The sequence below is a fragment of the Mustela nivalis genome (assembly GCF_964662115.1).
Source record: "Mustela nivalis genome assembly, chromosome: 13".
NCBI lineage: Eukaryota > Metazoa > Chordata > Mammalia > Carnivora > Mustelidae > Mustela > Mustela nivalis.
Genome location: NC_139032.1, coordinates 34,533,200 through 34,553,600, shown reverse-complemented (window position 1 = coordinate 34,553,600; position 20,401 = coordinate 34,533,200).

Genomic DNA, 20,401 nt, shown 5'->3' with positions numbered 1-20,401 from the left:
TGTTCCTAGTGGCCAACTTTAATTGATTTTACTGGCTTGGTGAACCAAGAGGTTTATTTGATTATACTTTAGAACTGGAATTATTCTATAACTGTTCTATGATTGAGCTTATAGAAATGGCTGGTCTTGGGTCTAAGAAAACTCAAGGGGTATGTTTACTGAGCTTTGGTCTGCAATAATGTGGCAAGTAAATATTCAAATAAAACTGGATGATATCTTGTTATAGTTTGAAGAAAACTGAAGAGGAGAATATCATTGAGCAAATAAGTCAACATAAATCAGCATTTAAGAAAAAAAAAAAGATGGTATACCAAACATTTTATAAACATACTTCCAAATTGGCTCCTCTCCACATAATCTAGATAGAACGCATCTGAACTTCCAAAATGCTTATCTGAAAAGATAAGGGATCTGGATTAGAAAATAGCTGACCTGAGCTGAAAACCAGATGCTTGCAACTCAGCTGAAATTTTTGGGGTAAATAAATTGTGGACAAAAACAACATTTTAGAAACTCTGATGTCAGTGAGCTAATGGGCAGCTCCAGACAAAGACTGGAGAAGAAAAGCATTGTTATTTGAGGATAGTAATAGAAGTAATTATCTGTGTGCCAGGGGGAAAAAAAAAAGCACTAAAAGGCCATGATGAGTCTATAGAATCAGTCAACAAAAGAAATTTTCTAGAATTATTTGACCTAATTACAACTGAGGATTTGTTGGCTGTTTTTGTAAATGTCTTAAGGATGTAGCATTCGCCACAAAATGAGCTATATCATTAATAGGTCATGCAATGTAAAACCTAGAGCTCAAACGAGCCTAGAGAATATGGACAAAGAACAAACAAAGCACTGGGAAAAAAATAAGCAAATCAGCTATAAAGAATTAAGACACATTGAAGAAAGTAGAAATAAAAAAAAAGAATCTGAGTCTCTGACTGTGCAAAATTAAAATATAATAAAATAAATATAAACCAAAAATGAGTATTAGGTGAAAGGACATTCTAACTCTAAATTCAGTTTAGATCATCAGCTTCATTATCCAACTATCCCTGATTTATTTAGCACCTATGCAGATTATAAAAAGAAAAAGGAATTAAAATTATTGTTGAAGAGTGATTAGCAAGAGATATTACTCCTGACCCTCAAAGATGTTATTCTTAACTGGTCTCCATGCCTAGTGTGGAGCCTAATGCAGGGCTTGAACATGTGACCCTGAGATTGAGACCTGAGCTGAAATCAAGAGTCAGACACTTAACTGACCAAGTCGGACACTTAACTGACTAGGTGCCCCCAAAGGAACATTTTAAAATAATCAATGATCATTTATTAGCCTAGATATTTGGTAGTACAAGCACATTTAAGATATGACTTGTGGCAGGGACAATCATTTCAAAAACACATTTAACCACATGACTACCAGAATCTCCCTCTGGCAAATGCAACTTTCTGTAAAGCCTCTGTCCCCACAACCCCAAAACATCTCTTTTCTCTGATACTGTTCTTGGGTTGTTGAGTGTTGCCTTAAAAAATGTGAGTTAGTTCCCTTCCAGATTTGTAATTTCAAAACTCAACCTGCTCTTCAGTGCTGCTTCAGAATCACTTACACATCTGTCTTTTGTTCTATTTGTAGTCCCACCTTTCACTGCTCCAAATTTTATTATCTTTCTTTTTTTTTTAAGATTTTATTTATTGATTTGACAGAGAGAGATCACAAGTAGGTGGAGAGGCAGGCAGAGAGAGAGGAAGGGAAGCAGGCTCCCTGCTGAGCAGAGAGCCCGATGCGGGGCTCCATCCCAGCACCCTGGGATCATGACCTGAGCCGAAGGCAGAGGCTTTAACCCACTGAGCCACCCAGGCGCCCCATTTATTATCTTTCTTAAGGTCTGTTCTATTTATCATTTTCTACATCCTTCTCCCTCTCTTATGATAATATTTAGCTTCCACTTTCAAGCCATAACCTCACTAATACTCCCTCATGTTCGCTTATCTATTTTCATATGTTTGCCTATTCTTTGTCTTCCTTCTTACCTTAGAAGGGAAGAGAGACTTGTGGAAATCCCCGAGGCTGTCCAAGTTTTATCCCTCAGTTGTACTTTGGAATAAATATATTCTCTCTTTTCTCCAACAGATTTTACTAGACAAACTGTGTTTATTTCTCTCTCCCTCACCTTGTTCTTTCTCTTAGACTTAAATCTCCTAAGAAAATATTTGATTCTTCCCCTGTAACAAGCTACCATCTTTCTCTTCACACTTTGAAGTCTTTGTCTAAAGCAGGATTTCTCAACTTTGGCACTATTGATATTTTAAACCAAATATTTTTTTTCCTTAGGTGCTGTCCTGTGCATTATAGGATGTTTAGCATTCCTAGCCTCTACCTGCTAAATGGCAGTAGCACTTCCCTAGTTGTGGTAACCAAAAATGTCCCCAGACGTTGCCAAATTTCTCCTGGAGGGCAAAATCATGCCTGGTTGAGAACTACTGTCCTAAAGTTACAATCTCTATTTGCTTACATGCCAATTGATAGTCAGCTCAGCATAGTATAAATTCTGCTCTGACAACTCTATGCAAACTGCTCAATTACAGAGCATCAATATCCCAATGGTCAAACCCAATTGTTTATTTTCAGTTTCACTTTTTGACATTGGATCTTGTCAGCAGTTTCTTCTTATTGAAAACTCTTCTTCAATGGCTTATGGATTACTCTCTGAGCTATTCTTTAGTCTCTCTTCCTGGTTCCCCTACTTCTCTATAATACTTTAAAATTCAGCAATGTTCATTTCTCATTGAAGGCTTATGTCCACTTCCATGACTGTAACTAAACCAAGTGTACATAGGTCAATGACTCCACAAACTTAACTGTATCTCAGAACTGTTTTTATGAACCCCAGACACACACTGATGGCTATCAAGGGGGTTATTTCTAGTTATATCCTGAATGCACTTCAAAATTTAACATGTCCAACTGGAATTCTAAAATACATATTCTAAAATCAGATCTTCTGCTGTTCACTATCTCAGCTTAATATAGCACCATCCACCAGTTAGCTGTTAGGTAAGTTACCACTTTACAGTCAATATAAACGCCTCTATCATTCTGAAGTCCTAAATCTGTCAGTCACTAAATGCCTTCTATTCCAGTTCTGAAACTCTATTATTCAGTTTTCTCCTTTCATTCCTCTAAACATTACCTTGATTCAAAAAGTATTCCACTTTTACCTGGACTCATGCCTTTAAACTTATATCTAGTCCATTCTATCCATTGTCATTATCTTTAAAATATATATCTGATTTTGCCACATTCATGTTTATAAGGCTGTCAGTGTTTCATCCTATACCTATGTTTTTCAAACTGTGACACTCATAACTTTTGGAGACACAGAAGGCAGTTTTAGGTGATGTGTATTTTTTTTTCTTTAAAAATCTTTGCTCTTATTATAATTTGTATTATGAAAATATATAACTAGCAAATCAAATCTGTAATTTCATGGACATTATGAGAATAAGGGTAAATAAAAACACTTCAACTATTTGTGTAAAAAATAAATAAAATAAAATAAAATAAAAAAATAAATAATAGTACATGGTGGTGACAAAAGTTATACAGGTGGTATATAAATGTCTGAAGTATGAATCTATTAGATAAAATGGTGATTAATAGCCTACTAGATAAAATCCAAAGTTCTCAGTAAGCCACAAAGTTGCTTTCATAACTGATCCACCCTCCCTAATGTGAATTATCCCACAATTACAAAGATCTACTTTATATCCAAGCTACTCAAGAACTTCTTTATCATTGAACATTCTATGCAATTTTGTGTCTTCTTGTCTGTTATTGCTGTTTCCCCTATCTGGACGAGCACTGTGGCAGATCCAGTGAATTACTTCTCTCCGTATCTATTTCAACATCTTGTTGAAAGAGGTAATCAAAAGAGTGTAATTGTCAGTTGACCCAAGCTGGACCCAAGCAATTGGAGGATTCTCCCCATCCTTGGATGTATGCCCTGCCTACTGTTCCCAAGTGGAAACCTTTTTCAAAGACATTGTCTTGAGAGAGCGGTCTGTTGTTAAAACCATCTGGACAGTGTATGTGGCCTTTTAAGGTCTCTAACTTTTAAGATTCTGGTGGATGAGCATGGAGAGCCATTTGTCTTAAGATCACCCAAGACAAGCCTTGTATGTAAATTTTGTTGCTTATTAAAATTGCCACCTACTAATCTAAATGCTCTGCCTCTCTCTTTGGTCTCTCCTTGCTCTCCATGTATGGGGCTGTTTCAGATTTCATTCAGGGAGGCCCAAAGTTGTGAGCCAACACATCTTTCTAGTGTGCCTTCTGTGTGGTAGTCTAGAATACTTCCCAGAATTCCTTGCAGCTGGAGTTCTGGATGCAAGTTATGATACACCACCCAGAAGTACATGCATGAAATTTCAACGTCAGAAAATGATTCCTATGAAGCTGATCTGTTGCTTCTGCTCTTTCTGTAGCAGCACAGTCATGGGAAAGTTGAATTTTCTAAAGAAACTTATGGGGCATGGTCTAGCATGGAGTTGAGGTGCAGGGCAGAATTCAGGCATTTTGGGCAGATTTATCACAGTAAAGAGGGATTGTTCCCAGGGACAAGAGATTTGGTAAGGTATTTCAAATGCTCTATCTTCTGGGTCATGCTCTGGATTATTAATGGTAACAGAAGTATTTGCTCTTCTATCAGCCAGTTCCATGGTATTGCTCTGGAAGTTGTTCCTAGAAATACAGCCTTGAACCTGATCCTCTAGGTTCTACAAGGTTTCTGTGAGCACCTATTTTCTTACTAAATGCCTTTCTACTTAAACTTGCCAGAGCATTTTCTGTCATCTAACACTGAATACTGACTAAAAGAGGTTCTGCTTCTGAACACTGTCCACACTATCCAACTTTTCAGCACTTTCTATAAGTAATTTATTACTTTGGTAATAAATAAACTATACTTGTGTGTACTATGTACTATGTACAAACTATATTTGTATGTACTATTTATAAACATTTATAGGCATACATAGGTAAATATAAATGTGTATATATGATATGTCCATAGCCATATTTAGAAAAAAAAATGTGCCTGCAGAAGAACTTAAAAATTCTCATAGTCATGAAAGTGTCACATGCTTATGTTTCTATAGCATGCATTGTATCAAAATTGCAGCTTGTTTTGGGTTCTCTGCTATAGCCCTATATCATAGCTCAGGTTATTTTAAATCCTAACTTCATTGAGTCAGTGAATGGCCTGTTATCCCCAACATTCTATCAAGATGTTTATTTCAAAACACCACCATTTCAAAAAGAAGAAGTTATATAAGAAACTAAAACCCCAGATGGGATCTCCTGCTCACCTCCCAAACTTTCTCCCCCACTAAGCAGGAGCCCTTCTTGCCACAGTGAGGTTACATTTGGATCCATAGTGAGCAGAGAGTAAATTTCTATCTTTCTTGGCACATTGTATTGGTTATTTCAAAGTCTTTAAAAGGTGATGCTGTTATTTATTTATGTCAGGTTTTCAGCACAGTTCCACCAGGCACTGCCTGCTTGAGTTCTGTCTCTTTCTTGATGTTTTAATTCACTGCTAGCAGAGATGCGTTTCTTAGCAGCCTGCAGGTTGAAAGGCTGACCTCAGTATGAATGCTGCTACTAATCAGAATCCTTGGTTTGGTCCAGCATTTTAATTCATTTCATTTATTTATTTATATGTTTGTTTATATTTCCTCCCTTCTTAGAAGTTAACTGTGGATGTTTGTACCTATCTCCGTGGCTTAGCAAGTATAAATTTAAGGGATTGATCTCCCTCTATTCACACAAACAGACTTTTTTTTTCCCTTCTTCAGAGTCTCCTCCATTGTTTGGGATTCATTTGGGTGGGATTCATTTACTTCAAGGTAAATAAAAGATGGTATTAGTATAAAATACAGTACCAGTCTTTCCTGGTACTATAATTATTAACTATAGTATTGAAAATTATGTTTTAAATGAGCCATATGCAAACACACACACACACACACACATCCACATTTAATACTCACAAAAGTCCTATAAGTTTGATCCTAATTCCATAGCTGAAACAGAGGCTTAGAAAAGCTAAATAAGACTTCAAACAAATATAAAGGATTTCAAAGTCACATCTGTGAACAACACTGGTATTTCTCAGGCCACTAACTCTGCCAGTAAACTAGTCTACTCACAGCTTTAGAAAAATCATACACCTCTCATTGTGATGGTATTTTTAGACTTGTGGCCACTTCGGACTTGAACAAAGCACTAACAACTAGTTCTAGGAATATTCTAAGGGTCTCCTCTGCTCATTCTTCTTTGAGAAACCAAATGTTCCTTCTATTCCTTCCTCACTTGTTATTTCTGGTGCATGTCTGCTTACCATGCTTGCTGCTATTCCTTTCTAGTCTCTATTCCAGATGTATGAGTACTGAATCTAAAAGTATACATCCTGCTAACAGTAAGTTCATGTTAAAACTGAAGAATTGAGATATTAGCACCTTGAGCAGTGCCAATTTTGAATGGATATGAGAACCAGTGGTTATGAAGAAGGTCAAAATGGGAGGAGGGCCTGGTTGAAGACTAAAAGGTAGAATTCAAATTAATGTGTGATTGATGAAGCCAAAGCTGTGAAGAAATTAGTTTAAAGAGCCAGGACCAAAGAATACGAAGTCCAGACTGAGTCACCGAAGACTGCTTCATTTCAAACACCTTTTGAAAGTAATTTTTCCATCCAGAAGATTCTCACTGTTGACTCAGAGGATGACCACAAACAACTTGAAAAAAAGTTCTTAATGTCTTCCTTTTGACAGAGTAGTGTCTGACAGATAGCAAACACTCAATAAATATTAGTTGGAAGAAAGTGCACACATTCTGGAATGGAAATACTTATCGATTAAAATCAAGGGTTGTTAAGTCAGACTGAGAGAATGTGAATTGCCCATAACAAGCTCACTTGGTTTTCAACCATTTTGAGTTTAGAGCTGCTTCTCTCTTTTGACATTTCATTGCTATTTATGGCTGGCTAGAAAAGATTTATTGGTTTAAAAGGAGAAGACATGCACACCTCCACACATGGAGGCACGTAAGGCTTCCCCAGACATCAAATACTCTAATGATGGTTTGATGAGTTAAGAGTAAGTGAATCAGAAATTTATTGATTCAATTTCCTCTGTAATACACAAGGGTTTACAACTTCTGGGAAGAGCTCAATTTGAAGAGATAAAGTTTAAAAAATAGCAAAACTTTGCCAAAATATAGTGCAATAATTTTCTCCCAATCCAAGCGGAGATGTCTATAAAATAAATGATCAATACATTTCTTTTAAGTTCAGTTAAATATAAAAATAGTTGGACTTGGGTTATTGATCCTGGTCTCCATTGCTGATTCCATAAAATGAAGTGATACAAATGACATTTTTTTCTAATATTTGTTGAGGGTTTTAGTATTAGTTAGGCCAGTTCTAGTTACTTTACATAGATTACCCCATTTAATTCTCACAATAGTCCTATAAAGCAGACATCTTTATTACCACCATTTTGTAGATTAGAGCACAAAGGCACAAGGAGATTAAAGAATATGTCTCAGTTCAAATGGCTAATAATTGAAAAGCCTAGGATTCAAACCAAGGCAATCTAAAGCATTTATTTGTTTATCTGAGAGAGGGAGACAACAGGATGGGGAGGAGCATGAGTGGGGTGAGGAACAGAGGGAGAGAATCTCAAGCAGACCCCTGCTGAGTGCAGAGCTGGACATGGGGCTTGATCTCAAGATCCATGAGACCATGACCTGAGCAAAGATCACAAGTCAAACCATCTCAGCACCCCTCAAACCCATGTAATCTAACTGCCATATACTTTCAATTCCTTGAACTAGATATCCTCTAAGGTCCCTTCCATTGTGATATTCTTTGTCTATTCCTTTTCATGGTGCTGTTGGAGACAAATGGAAGACTAAGAGAAGGAGACAAAACACTTGGATAAAGTTAAATTTTAATTAATATTCAGAAAGCCAAAAGGAAGCACCTATGGATTCATGGGACACATTGCCATTTTGGAAGATGGGTCTGGAAAATCTAAGCTGAATCTGAGCTATGCCTTCCAGGTCCTCAGGAAATCCCAACGGTAAGCATGTGGCTATTGATGTGACCTACTGGTTCTCAAAGAGGTTAAAATAAAGTGAAGATATAATGCTGTTTGATTTATCCTGTCTGGAATGGTGTGATATCCCTATCTTCAGATTCTTTGATTTTTATAGAGCACCCACTATTTCTATTAACTTTGAGTTTAAATTTTGTTACCCTGGCACATAGGCTATAAATAAAGAAAGGTATATTTAATATTTGACCTTCACCTGGGGATGTTATCTCCAGGGTAAATGAGGAATAAAGTACAATAATCAAAGGATAACAAAAAGAAATGAAAAGTGATCAAGAATAAGAAACTCTTTAAATTCTGGCAAAGACATAAGATGGAATATTCTTAAACATTAATAATGTTCATAACCCCATGTTTCTCAGAATATGGGAGAATATTCATGACAAAATACAGGAAAGAAGCAGAATAAAATATTGAACACAAACGTGACCATAGCAATGTAAAACAAACAAATAAATCAAGCATAGAAAGTAGACTGAAAGGAAATTAACTAAAAATATTAACAATGTTTGCTAAAAAAGTTACACTTCAATTTTTTCTTTCTTTTAAGAATTTTTTTTCAGGGCACCTGGATGGCTCAGTGTGTTAAGCCTCTGCCTTCGGTTCAGGTTGTGATCTTAGGGTTCTGGGATTGAGGCCCACACTGGGCTCTTGGCTCAGCAGGGAGCCTGCTTCTCCCCCTCTCTCTGCCTGCCTCTCCGCCTACTTGTGATCTTTCTCTCTGTCAAATAAATATATAAAATGTTAAAAAACTATTTTCTTTCAAATTTCTTACCACAATTGTGTGTGTTTTATTATCATGAAATAAAAGTCCAATATAAAAATATGTGCTGTACAAGAGTTAACTGAACCTAGTAATTAAAAAAATGAATAGTTTTTTATAGGCTCTCTGAAATTTATAACAAAACATTTGCTAACACATGTAATTCTTGTGAACTCTCTAAATGATGGTATGGCACCCAACAGAAGAAATATAAATGGTAATACTAAAAAATATGCAAAGAACAGTACACTATTAGGGAGATGATGTGGTTTCTTGGATTTGCTATTCACTAACTATAATCTTGAAAAAGCATTTATCCTCTCTGAGCCTCAATTTCTTCATCAGTAAAGTAGAGATGATAATATTTTCCCTGTAGGGGTGCCTGAGTGGCTCAGGGGGTTAAAGCCTCTGCGTTCGGCTCAGGTCATGATCCCAGAGTCCTGGGATCGAGCCCCGCATCGGGCTCTCTGCTCCATGGGGAGTCTGCTTCCCTCTCTCTCTCTGCCTGCTTCTCTGCCTACTTGTGATCTCTGTATGCCAAATAAATAAATAAAATCTTAAATAATAATAATAATAATAATAATAATAACATTTTACCTGTGTACCACAGAGAGTTTTTGAGAAGACTGAATATGTACAGAAATGCTTTGGAAAATTTGAAGTATCATACCACAGACCTTATTCTTATTAAAGGGCAATAGTTATTTCAAATCTTTATAAATAATAAAGGAATTCATATTTATACATTTCTTAACTTTAATTATTTACTTCTTTAAATTCCCTTGACCATTAGTGGATAGTTTTATCTTTGAGTGAAATAAACGGACAGGATTTACTACGTTCTAATATGGGTGGTGATAAATTGGGGAAAGAAGTGCATGTGATAAATTATTGAAGGAGCATCACTAAACTCCTTACCATCATTGGAATTCTTGGTAGCATAATGGTGAGAACTTTGAGGCTATTGAGAGAAACAGACATAGAAGATCCTTAGCAGTAGATGGTGCCTACATGAGACAGGAGGTCAGGAAAAGAGAATCATTAAACTAAAGACCAAATGCATTCTTTCTTCTCTTGCACAAATCTGCCTTTACAATCACTTTGAAAACAAACCATCACATGCAATATGCCTAGTGCTGTAGTGGCAGGTGAAAAGGGCTTTAGGCATGTGGAGAAGGATGGGTTCACCCTGCTTATAGAAGTTAGAGAAGGCTTCATAAAGTATGTGATTATGGATGTAGCTGAATTACACAACATGTTATATGGGGACGGGAGGAGGAAGTGTAATGACAGAGAAGCACAAAAGAGTATGGCCTGCTGTTGGACTATAGAGGTGCTCTGTGATTGGAGCTAACTGGGAAAGAAGTTGCAAATGAAGCTGGATAATAGGTAGAGCCAGTGTAAAGTGCCTTATATATCTTCATTAAAGTTTTATACTTCAATCTAGAGATAATAGTAACACAACTAATGCTTTGGAGCATTAGAATTACATGGCAATTAGGCTTTTAGAAGCAGTAGGACAGTGAGCAGGAAAAAAAAAATGGGGATTTTTCTGGGGGGCAAAGACCAGATAGGAAGATACTTTTTGGTAAGGGATGATAAAAGTCTAAAGCCAATAGCAAGTGGATGAAATATATTTAAAAGACAATTGGAAGAAAATAGAACTAACTCACATTTATCAATCATTACTACATGCCAGGCACTGTGATATTTCACATGGGGTATCTTATTTTATCCCTAAAACACTAAGAAGTTGGTATCATTATGATGGACATGAGGCAAATGAAGCTGAGGATTTTATGTAACTTGTCAGAAAACAAGAGTGCTGGAGATGAGGTATGGATCCAGGCTGCCTCATTTTAAGTGTTTGGTATGCAGGTGGCTACTTGAGAAACTGGTGAGTGCAAGTGGATTGGGGGAAATCAGAGGGGGAGATGACGCATGAAAGACTGTGGACTCTGAGAAACAAACGGGGTTTTAGAGGGGAGGGGGGTGGGGGGATAGATGAGTCTGGTGGTGGGTATTAAGAAGGGCACATATTACATGGATCACTGGGTGCAGTTCATAAACAATGAATCTTGGAACACTGAAAAATAAAATTAAAAACAATACAAAATAAAATACAAAAAAAAAAAAAAAAAGAGAATAGAAAGGAAATCTCCCATGGTTCCAGACTGGGACAGTGGGTAGACAGAAAATGAAGGAGAGAGAGTTTAAAAGAAAGACATGTTTGAGGAGACTGATAATATAACCAGTATTGGAATTGATGACTATGAAGGAGCTGGGTAGAGACTCCAGAAGCAACTGGAAATGCTGCTTTAGCATTTATCAAGGAGAACTGGGTTATCCTGGTTGGATATAAGTGTTTAATTAATTCTTTGGAAGTTAAACTGTTAGTAAAAGAAAATAACCATAAAAATTTAGCTGTATTAATTGAGAGAAAGAAAAAAAAGGCAAAAAGGAAAGGACAGAAAGGGGGAAGGGAAATATGATAGACAAATGGATGGAGGAAGGAGAGAAGGAAAGAGAGAAGTAAGAGAGGAATTTGTAGTAAGTGTGTCAGACCACCACCATCAGAGAAAAAACCTCAGGCTGGAATGGACTTGTCAACCTGCAGTGAGGGCTCCTAGATGCCAGAACACATTTTCTTTTCTTGACCCAGAAAAGAGGCCTATTGAAATGCAGGCTCCATTGTGAGTATGCCAGGGCTACTGGAGGTTGACAAAGAAAATGTCTTGCTAACCTCTGTGCTCGGTGTGACCTCCAAAACTGAGATATTTGTTGTAATCCATTATTTTTCCCCACACAAAAGAACATTGCAGTCCCATTTGAACTTTGTATTTGATCAGTTAATGAAGAAATCCAGTGTTTATTCTGAAGTCCAACTAAAGCCGCATCTTGACTTATTGACTGTTTTGGCTCTGACGAAGCAAATTACATACCATCTGGGAGCAGTCAGAATATGCTTCTTTGAGAAGTTATCTACACTCCTCCCAAGCTTCTCTCTACTGATTCTTTAAAAGAAAAACAAAAACAAACAAACAAACAAAAAAACAAAAACAAAAAATAAAACAAAACAAAAACAAAAACAAAAACACTCTATCTAAAATAAAACAAAGAAACCAGTCCTCATTTACGTGGGTGAAGTATTTTAGAGTCTGTACACTCTTTCAGAGTAATATTTTCCAACATGAAAGCTATTAATCCTTTTTGAATTTTAACGAACCCAAAGAGCCTCTCCATCAATTTCATGTGAGACGGGCTGGTGAGTGCCGCTTTCCACAAACTTTAATTTTATAATAGAGTTCTTCAGTTCAAATGGGCTTTTGACCTAGCTAATTTAATTGTCTTTGTTATTGATAGCCGCAGAGCAGTAAATAAACTTAGTCTGAGAATGTGCATGTGAGGTTTACTTTCCAAACAGCATTTTGGATGACCCTCCAAGTGGCAAAATTTCCCTTTGTTTCTACAAGGGTATGCTGTGTTTTTTTTTTTTGGTTTTTGTTTTGTTTTTGTTTTTATCATAAGCAACGTAAGAGCATAATGTGAAGTGTTTATTGTAGCAGAATAAGAGGTATCAAAGTGCTTCCCTCCCTTAGAACCTTCTACTGGGATCATCCAGTGCTAGTTCTACAATGACTCGGCCAGGGGAAAAACGTGCATAGTTAAATAGCTAAAATATCTATTTTGTTGTATCCTCCTACTCCATCTGACTCAACCCTCCCCTTCCTGAAGGATGTGGGTGGATACAAAATGGCCAAGAAGGGAACGGACTTAGCTAAGGCAAAGCATCTGTGATTAACTTCCCTTCCTCCCTATCAACACCTCTAGGGGTTATTTGAGGCCCTGGAGCTTCTGGAGCCTGGGAGAACCTCAGGGAAAAATTGCTCAGTGGTGCTGCCTGGAGGAAGGAGCAAAGACTAATACCCAAGATCTTAGCATTTTTGAGGGGTGTTTTCGCTTTTGTTTTTTGTATGTCCTTTTTGTTTGTTTTAGACTTTTCTACAGAGAGTTGAAGAAATCATGGCATACTGTCATCTTGGATCCATGCAATGACTGGGTTGTTTTCCCTCCCTCCCTTCCTCCCTGGCTCCTTCCCTAACTTCCTCTCTTCTTTTCTACCTCCCTCCCTTTACTCCTTTCTTACTCCCTCCCTCCCTCTATGCTATCTTCCTTTCCTTCCCTGCTATCCCCAATTCTTGCTCCTATTTTCCATGTCACCAGTAAATAGGCAACTGTTTATTGATATTTGATATGTATTCTTTGAGTACATATAGTCTTTTTTCAGTTATATATATATTCTTAAAAATATGAGATATGTATGTTTTTAATTGATATAAATGGAATTATGCACTAATTCTTATTATTGCCTTCTAGATCCATTCAGTATTATTTTATTTTGTTTTTAAGATCTGTGCATGTTGCTATGTACACATCTATCTGGTTGCTTCTAAGAGCCCCAAAGTATTTCATTGGGTGAATTCACCATGTTTTACTTGGTTGCTTCCAACTCCCTACTATCTAAAAAAAATACCACATTGAAATGTCCTTACACATCTTGTCTGCTTTTCCATATATATATATATGGAGGTGTGTTGCTGTTCATAAGGCATACACCTGGCAAAAGGACTTCACCAGACTGCATCCCACCAGCGGTATGTGTTGGTTCCCATACTCCTACAGTGTCACCAATGCTTGATAATATCCAGAATGGTAAATTTAGTAAATCTAATTACTATTGAATTAGATTATCTTTTCACATGCTTACTAGCCTTTTGAGTTTTCTCTTTTGTGAATGACTTGTTTATATCTTTTGTACATTTTTCTATCTGGTTCTCAACTTTTTCTTAATGATTTTTCAGATTTTTAAAATGATATATGTGAATTCCATTATGAACTTTTGACATTACAAATAGCTTCTCTAATTCTGTAACTTACATAATTGATCTTTGCAATATTAAATTTTAGTGTGATAAAATTAATCATTTATGTTGCTTTTGAAATCATCCTCCTTTATCTTCTAGGATCTTTATCTTTCACATTAGATTGTAAATCTAAATCCTTAATCCTAGAGTCCTGGATTCCTGTGTTAGTTTGCAAATTATCTATCTATGTATCTATCATCTATCTATCTACCATCTATCTCATCTATTTATTTCCTATCTGTCATCTGTTGAGAAAGATCACCAGTTTTATGAATATTCCCTCTTACCCCATGTGTATGTGGTGCAACTCATTCAGGTATTATATTTCTCTATATAGGTGATTTTGTCACCTATATAGAAATCTGTTTGCTGGCCCTTACACCAGTTCATGCATGATTTTTACTACAAATGTTTTATAATATGTTTTAGTAATTGATAAAACTAGTGATCCCTTTGTTTTGACATTCTCAAAGATGACTTTTTCCCCTTTCGTACACATTAAAAATAACTCTATTAGACTCCTCAAAAAATATCAAGCTGAAATATCTTTGGAATTTCATTAGAATATCTAACACATATCAAGTTGTTCCACTCAAGACCATGTAATGTCTCCTCTTAATCAGTTCTTCTATATATTTAAACGACTTGCATTCCACCCCCCAACCACAGATCATGTGGTCATTGCTAATTCCTAAAACCTTTAAGGGTTTTGTTTCTATTTTGAGTATAATATTTTGCGTTATGTTTTCTGTTTGTCTTGATTCAATTTGCTTCCCTCACTCTTTACCTTGCCTGGAAAAAAAAAATCACATATCAGCATTCTCTTTCTGTAGAAGGGCTAGTATTTTCTTTATCTGGTGGATCTAAAACACCCTGAAATCCCAAATCTGGCTGAGGTTGAAACTTTTATACCTGTGTCTAGTTCAGGATTTATAGCAACAGCATTTTTATTACTAGAGAGACTTGAACTTTCTTTTAGAGGGTTTAAAATGCTTTGTAAACATCACCTCTTTAAATTCCCACGGCATTTCTAAGGACAAGAATGTAGGTGGCAAGGGTAAGATACTGTCTTACCTCAGTCATGCAAGGCCAAATCCTGGCTTCATTGGATGTCACATTCAGTGGAAATCACAATGAGCCCTTCAGCATGAAGACAACTCCCTGACTAGTACAATCAGCTTAGGCACATGCTTTGAGATGGGTTCAGTGTACGGGAACTAGTAGCTGAAGAAAGACCCATGCCCCTCTAAGGAAGTTCTTTGCTTTGCTTGTATTGATTTCAGCTTTTCTTGCCACTCTTTTTTCCAGCCAACTCCTTCCCCTTTTTAATTTTTCCCAAATCCAGATATAGAAAAAAGTAGCCAAAGTTAATCCAAAGCAAACTGCCAAGTATGTTTTATAAGCTTCAATGTACCACTTTAAATGCCAGACTGTTGAACACCAGACATAGAATGCATTCTCAAGGGCAATGGCTGTAGGTAGTATGTTTTTAGTAGTCTTCAGCCAACAATTTATGAGTTCTGTGCCTGTATTATTTTGTTATCTTGGAAAAAATGAAAGGTTTTCTCCCCTCCCTCTCTCCTTCTCCCTCTCCATTTCCTCTTCCTTCTTTTTTCTCTTCCTCCCTGCTTTGTCATAGCATATATTTTTGAAATGAGGGAGAATAGGCAAAAGAATGTGGTAAAAGTATAAACACACACTTTGACAATTTTATAACACCCAAGAATATTGAAAAAAGAAATTAGAAGAAAATTTGTCTTTAAGTTTTGTTCAAATAAAATTGAAAATGAATTAAAAGAAAACATTTAAGAAAGTATATTAGTTTTAATTTCTTAGGAGTTAAATCAATACATGGACTTGGGATAAATTTAAATTAAAAAATACTTTCACAAGATTTCTGTGATATTCTCTCTAGAAGAAGAAAATAAATATATTTTGATCACTTTGATCAAAAATCCAACCATAAAGTTAATGACAATTCTTCCTTATACAAGACTGTTACTCATATCATGTGTTAGTATATGCATATTTGCCTCCCAGTAGCTTTTCCAGATTCAGAACAATTTAGTTTTGTATACTCTATCTCAAACCGTTTAATTTTAGGATGATTAGAAAGAAAAAAGTTTGAAAAAGTAGGCAAGTTTTCCACAGTGCAGACTTGAAAGATAGGAAAACATGAAGGATTATTTTCCTTTTAGAAGTCATTCCATTCCATTCTGCTTATATAATGGGGATTGTATCTTCTGAAGAAGGGGCAGATGGAAAATTAGCTCAATTCCTGCAAATTTTCAGTGCACTCTGGCTTGAAGTTATAATAAAAAGGGCTGATATTATAAGTAACCCCATCTATCAGAACAGTATTTGAGAAATAAAAATGAACCTACTAAAGAAAGATTGCATCAGTCTCTTTCCATCTTAAGTATGCAAGTTACTATGTGCCTTTGGGATGAGCAATAGAACTCTTGAGAAGAGAGTCAATAATTTCAAATTATAAATAAGAAAGGTATATCAATTAGAGAATAATTATACCAATATATTTTAGTTTATGTGTAGATTAGTTTTCAAATACAAAATGATTTAATTCACAAAACTGGTTAGTGTAGAGAAGGTGGAAGGACCTAAGGATTAGTCTCTGAGCAGGGGTTCCAAGATTAAATGTGAAAAACATCACTGCAGAACTGACCCACCAAAAGAGCTGTTGCCACCTCCACAATAAGGAAGGTAAGGAATGATCAGGAAGTTGAGGAACCAGGAAGCCGTTGCCTCAACTATGGACTCTAGCCCACACTCCCTCTGAGGTCAGAGCTTCTGAGGATCAAGAAGCTGCTGCCAAAACAACTGGCTTCAGAACGATACCATCATAGCCACAGACCACGCTAATTAAAATGAATATACCACCAAATTCTCAAAACTCATAAAATTATGCGCTGGATAGTTAAAGCCTTGTTTCTGCTGTTGCTAAGAAACCAAGTACTTCCATGTTTTGCCCGCTAGCAGAGGTCTCCCATCTCACTTTTCCCTGCCAGTTCCATGGGTACATCTACTGGATAGGTACCAAGTACTGGCAGAATGTAAGTTATAAGGCAGCTGTGCAATAAGGTAAAATACAAAGGCATTAGAACAGAGTTGAATGAGTAAATATCTACCATATGCTGCAGTATGCATGTTGTCTACAACTAAGCATAACAAATTTGTAAGCATTTCATAAAAGCTACTTGGCACAAAGATGTTGCAAAGTTACCACTAGACAGAAACGTCAGTAGGAAATTAGTTGTAGTCTCAATTTGTATTAATTTTAGAATATTACTGAGTATTCTTTATAAGTATACATTATCTTCGCTGTGGTAAAAATGTTTTCAAAGACTTCTATGGTTCGCTCACACACTCAGTCCCCCTTACCCTATTTTTGTCATAAATTCTCATATTTTTCATCTGTCATTTCATCATCAGAGTTGTCAGAAAACTGTCAAGGAGTGGATATATTCAATAAGAATCTTTTTTTTTTTTTTAAGTATAGAGCTTTACACTTCTGGTAAGCTATGGTATTGAAATCTTTATTGCTACTTTTTTTTTCCTGCTACATTGTATAAGACTTTTCTCTTAATCAGTTAGAGATATCCAGAGTGTTTCAAAACATATTTTTGAAAATGAAAAGGGAAGAACTAATTACAAAAAGATACACAGGTTATCCATGGCTTTAAAGAGACTACAAAAGGTCACCTGGCTGGAGAGTGAGGGGACCGGTGTGTGACCTCAGAGGGGATCCGGCCTGATAGGGGTGCGAATGGGGCATTTGGAGGGAAGTAAGAAGAACCTTACCAGCTCTGAATACGGGCTAAGTAGAACATGATAGGAACTGAGCCAAAACAATAAACTCTATTAAAGTCTGCCAAGCTTATTACGATTCCAGGGAGTCCCATTTCTTACATGGGCAGCAGTTTATATGGTCACTGAGGTCAGCGCCTTCCTCAGGTCCTGAGAAAGAAACTCATCAATACTACAAGGTTTTATTAAGCTCCATGTATATTGTCTTTTGAGAAAGCATTGATCATTTTAAAGAGCCCAGAATACTCAAAGCCCTCTAATAGAGTGTAAGGAGACTTGATGATCAAGAAAGATGTTGAATGAAAGGAAAACTTAGCACTAAAACCACCATGACCCTAAATATTGGTGACACATTCACATATTACACAGATTATAAAAGGCATTCATCTACTAACTTCTTTTGAGCCTCACAATATTCCCAAGTCGAAGGCAGAGAATGTGTTACCTTCATCTAACAGATATAAATAAATAAATAAATAAAGCTCAGAGAGGTTTTAAAACTAGCCAAGAATCACACTGCTGATAAAAGACAATATGGAAAGGAACCAAAATTTTCTGACTCTTTAAGGCTTGTGCTTTGTCAATGCACTGGGTCTGTGGATATAGTACATCACCTGTAAAGAGGAGATAGCAAAGAAGACTGTACCACAAAGTTGAATTTAGACAAAAAGTGTTATTTTTTCTCCAATAGATTTAATGCAGAAAGTAAATTGCCTTACTAAAAGGAATAGGATTTTTGAAACTTGAATTATACTTGTTTGGGTAAGAATATCCTCAAGCTATGTTATCATAGGAAAACAAATGTTTAGAAAAGCATCAATGTCAAAGCAATGACTAATTTGGTCAACTCAAGTGAATTACCAGTTAATTATATAAAAAATGTTTAAAACTGAGAAAAAATGCAGTCAAGGTGGTTATTTGATGTTGTGAAATCAAATCAATAATCATTGCATGGGGGGAAAACTATAAACTTATAGAATCCCATATTAATGTTTCTTGGTACATTATGAAACATTCATTAAACTCTATATTTCTACAGTGAGGCTGATTTGCTGATCCAAATTTTACTACCATCTCCTCTATTTCCTATGCTAAGAAAACTAATTTGGATAATTTATTTGGTATTCTTTGCCTCTGTATTCATTCCATCCAGTTTTAAGAACTTGCTAAGTGAGATATACTGCATGATTGTAATGAAAATGTAATGGCATTTCTTCGTGAAGTACTTGTCAACTGTGCTTGAGCCACAGCAGATTTGGTGTTTCTTTCCAGGTCTAGGCAAAAGTTCTCAGAGAACCCAAGAGAGAATACTTAAAAAAGATATCAGTGGTGACATTGGCTATCATAATTAAGAAATATTTCTGGTTGTGAAGAGGTACAATTTCATCACATTTTAGATATAATTATCTGAAAAACTGAAAGTAACCCCATTGTCCAATAGATGAACAGATAAACATATGATGTACATAATCAAATGAAGATAGTTGGCAATAAAAAAGGATAAGCTGCTGATTTCTGCAGCAACATGGTTAATTCTCAGTGCATTATACTGAATGAAAGAAGCCAGACTCTTTTCAAAAAGCTCCATGCTTTATGATTCCATCGAGGACATTCTGGAAAAGTGAAAACTAGAAGAAAGGAGATAGATCAGTGATTGTCATGGACTGGACAACATGGGAGGTGGTGTTGACTACAAGGGACATGAGGGAAATTGGGGAGGTGATGAGATTGTTATGCATCTTCAGTGGGCAGGTAAACGATTGTGTACATGTGCCAAAACTCATAGATCTGCACACCAAGAAGGATAACTTTTACTATATATAAATTTTATCTAAAATATGATACTGGGTTCTAGAGTTTGATTTGTTAGGTCCCAATCAAATCTCATCTTAGCTATTTAGTCATTTGTAGACTTGACCAAATTACTTTGTTTATTGAAGAGTCCTCATTTATAATATGTCTCATAATAATATTGTCATAAGGATTAAGTGAGGTAATCTGTAAATTGCCTAGCACAGTACCTGGCATGGATCTACTTTCAACAAATAGAAAAGCACAAATTTGTGTAAATGACAGCAGCATACTTACCACTCTTTTGTTAGACTAGTGGGCCCTCCAGTATTTCTTCACATTTATACACATTCTCCCAGGATCATAGTTCATGTTCCCAGCTTCCCCATTTGCCATTTAGCACCAGTATGGTTACCAAGAGCACACCACCATCCCCTTTCTGGTGTTTAGAACAGCTGGTTCTATGACATGTTTTCTCTTAATGGCAGCCACACACTGTGCTTGTCAAGGCTCAAAAGAAAGAGAAGACAAAACACAGCTCAATAATATATCACTGTTGATTTATTCACTATGACTGACTTTTTTTCTATCTTTTCCTTATCCAAAATATAAAAAAGTCATTTACAACAAAAATAAGGAATGTTTGCAATAGTATATGAAACTTCTTATTTCAAAGCATTATATTATTAGGTCCTGAAAACTCCTTTAAGCAGCATTATTTGCTACTGCAAAGAGTTTAGTTATTTTGGAGGTCAAAAAATGGAAATTACTTTCTTCCAATATCAAGGCTAATGGTGAGGAACCATGGCATGGGTCCTCTAAAACAATGGATAGTGCCCAAATTCTCTACATGGTACAGTGCTTCATTTTGGAAAGCATTTCATTTATTTTTCCCACAGATTGCCTTTCTAATTATATTTTGCTTATG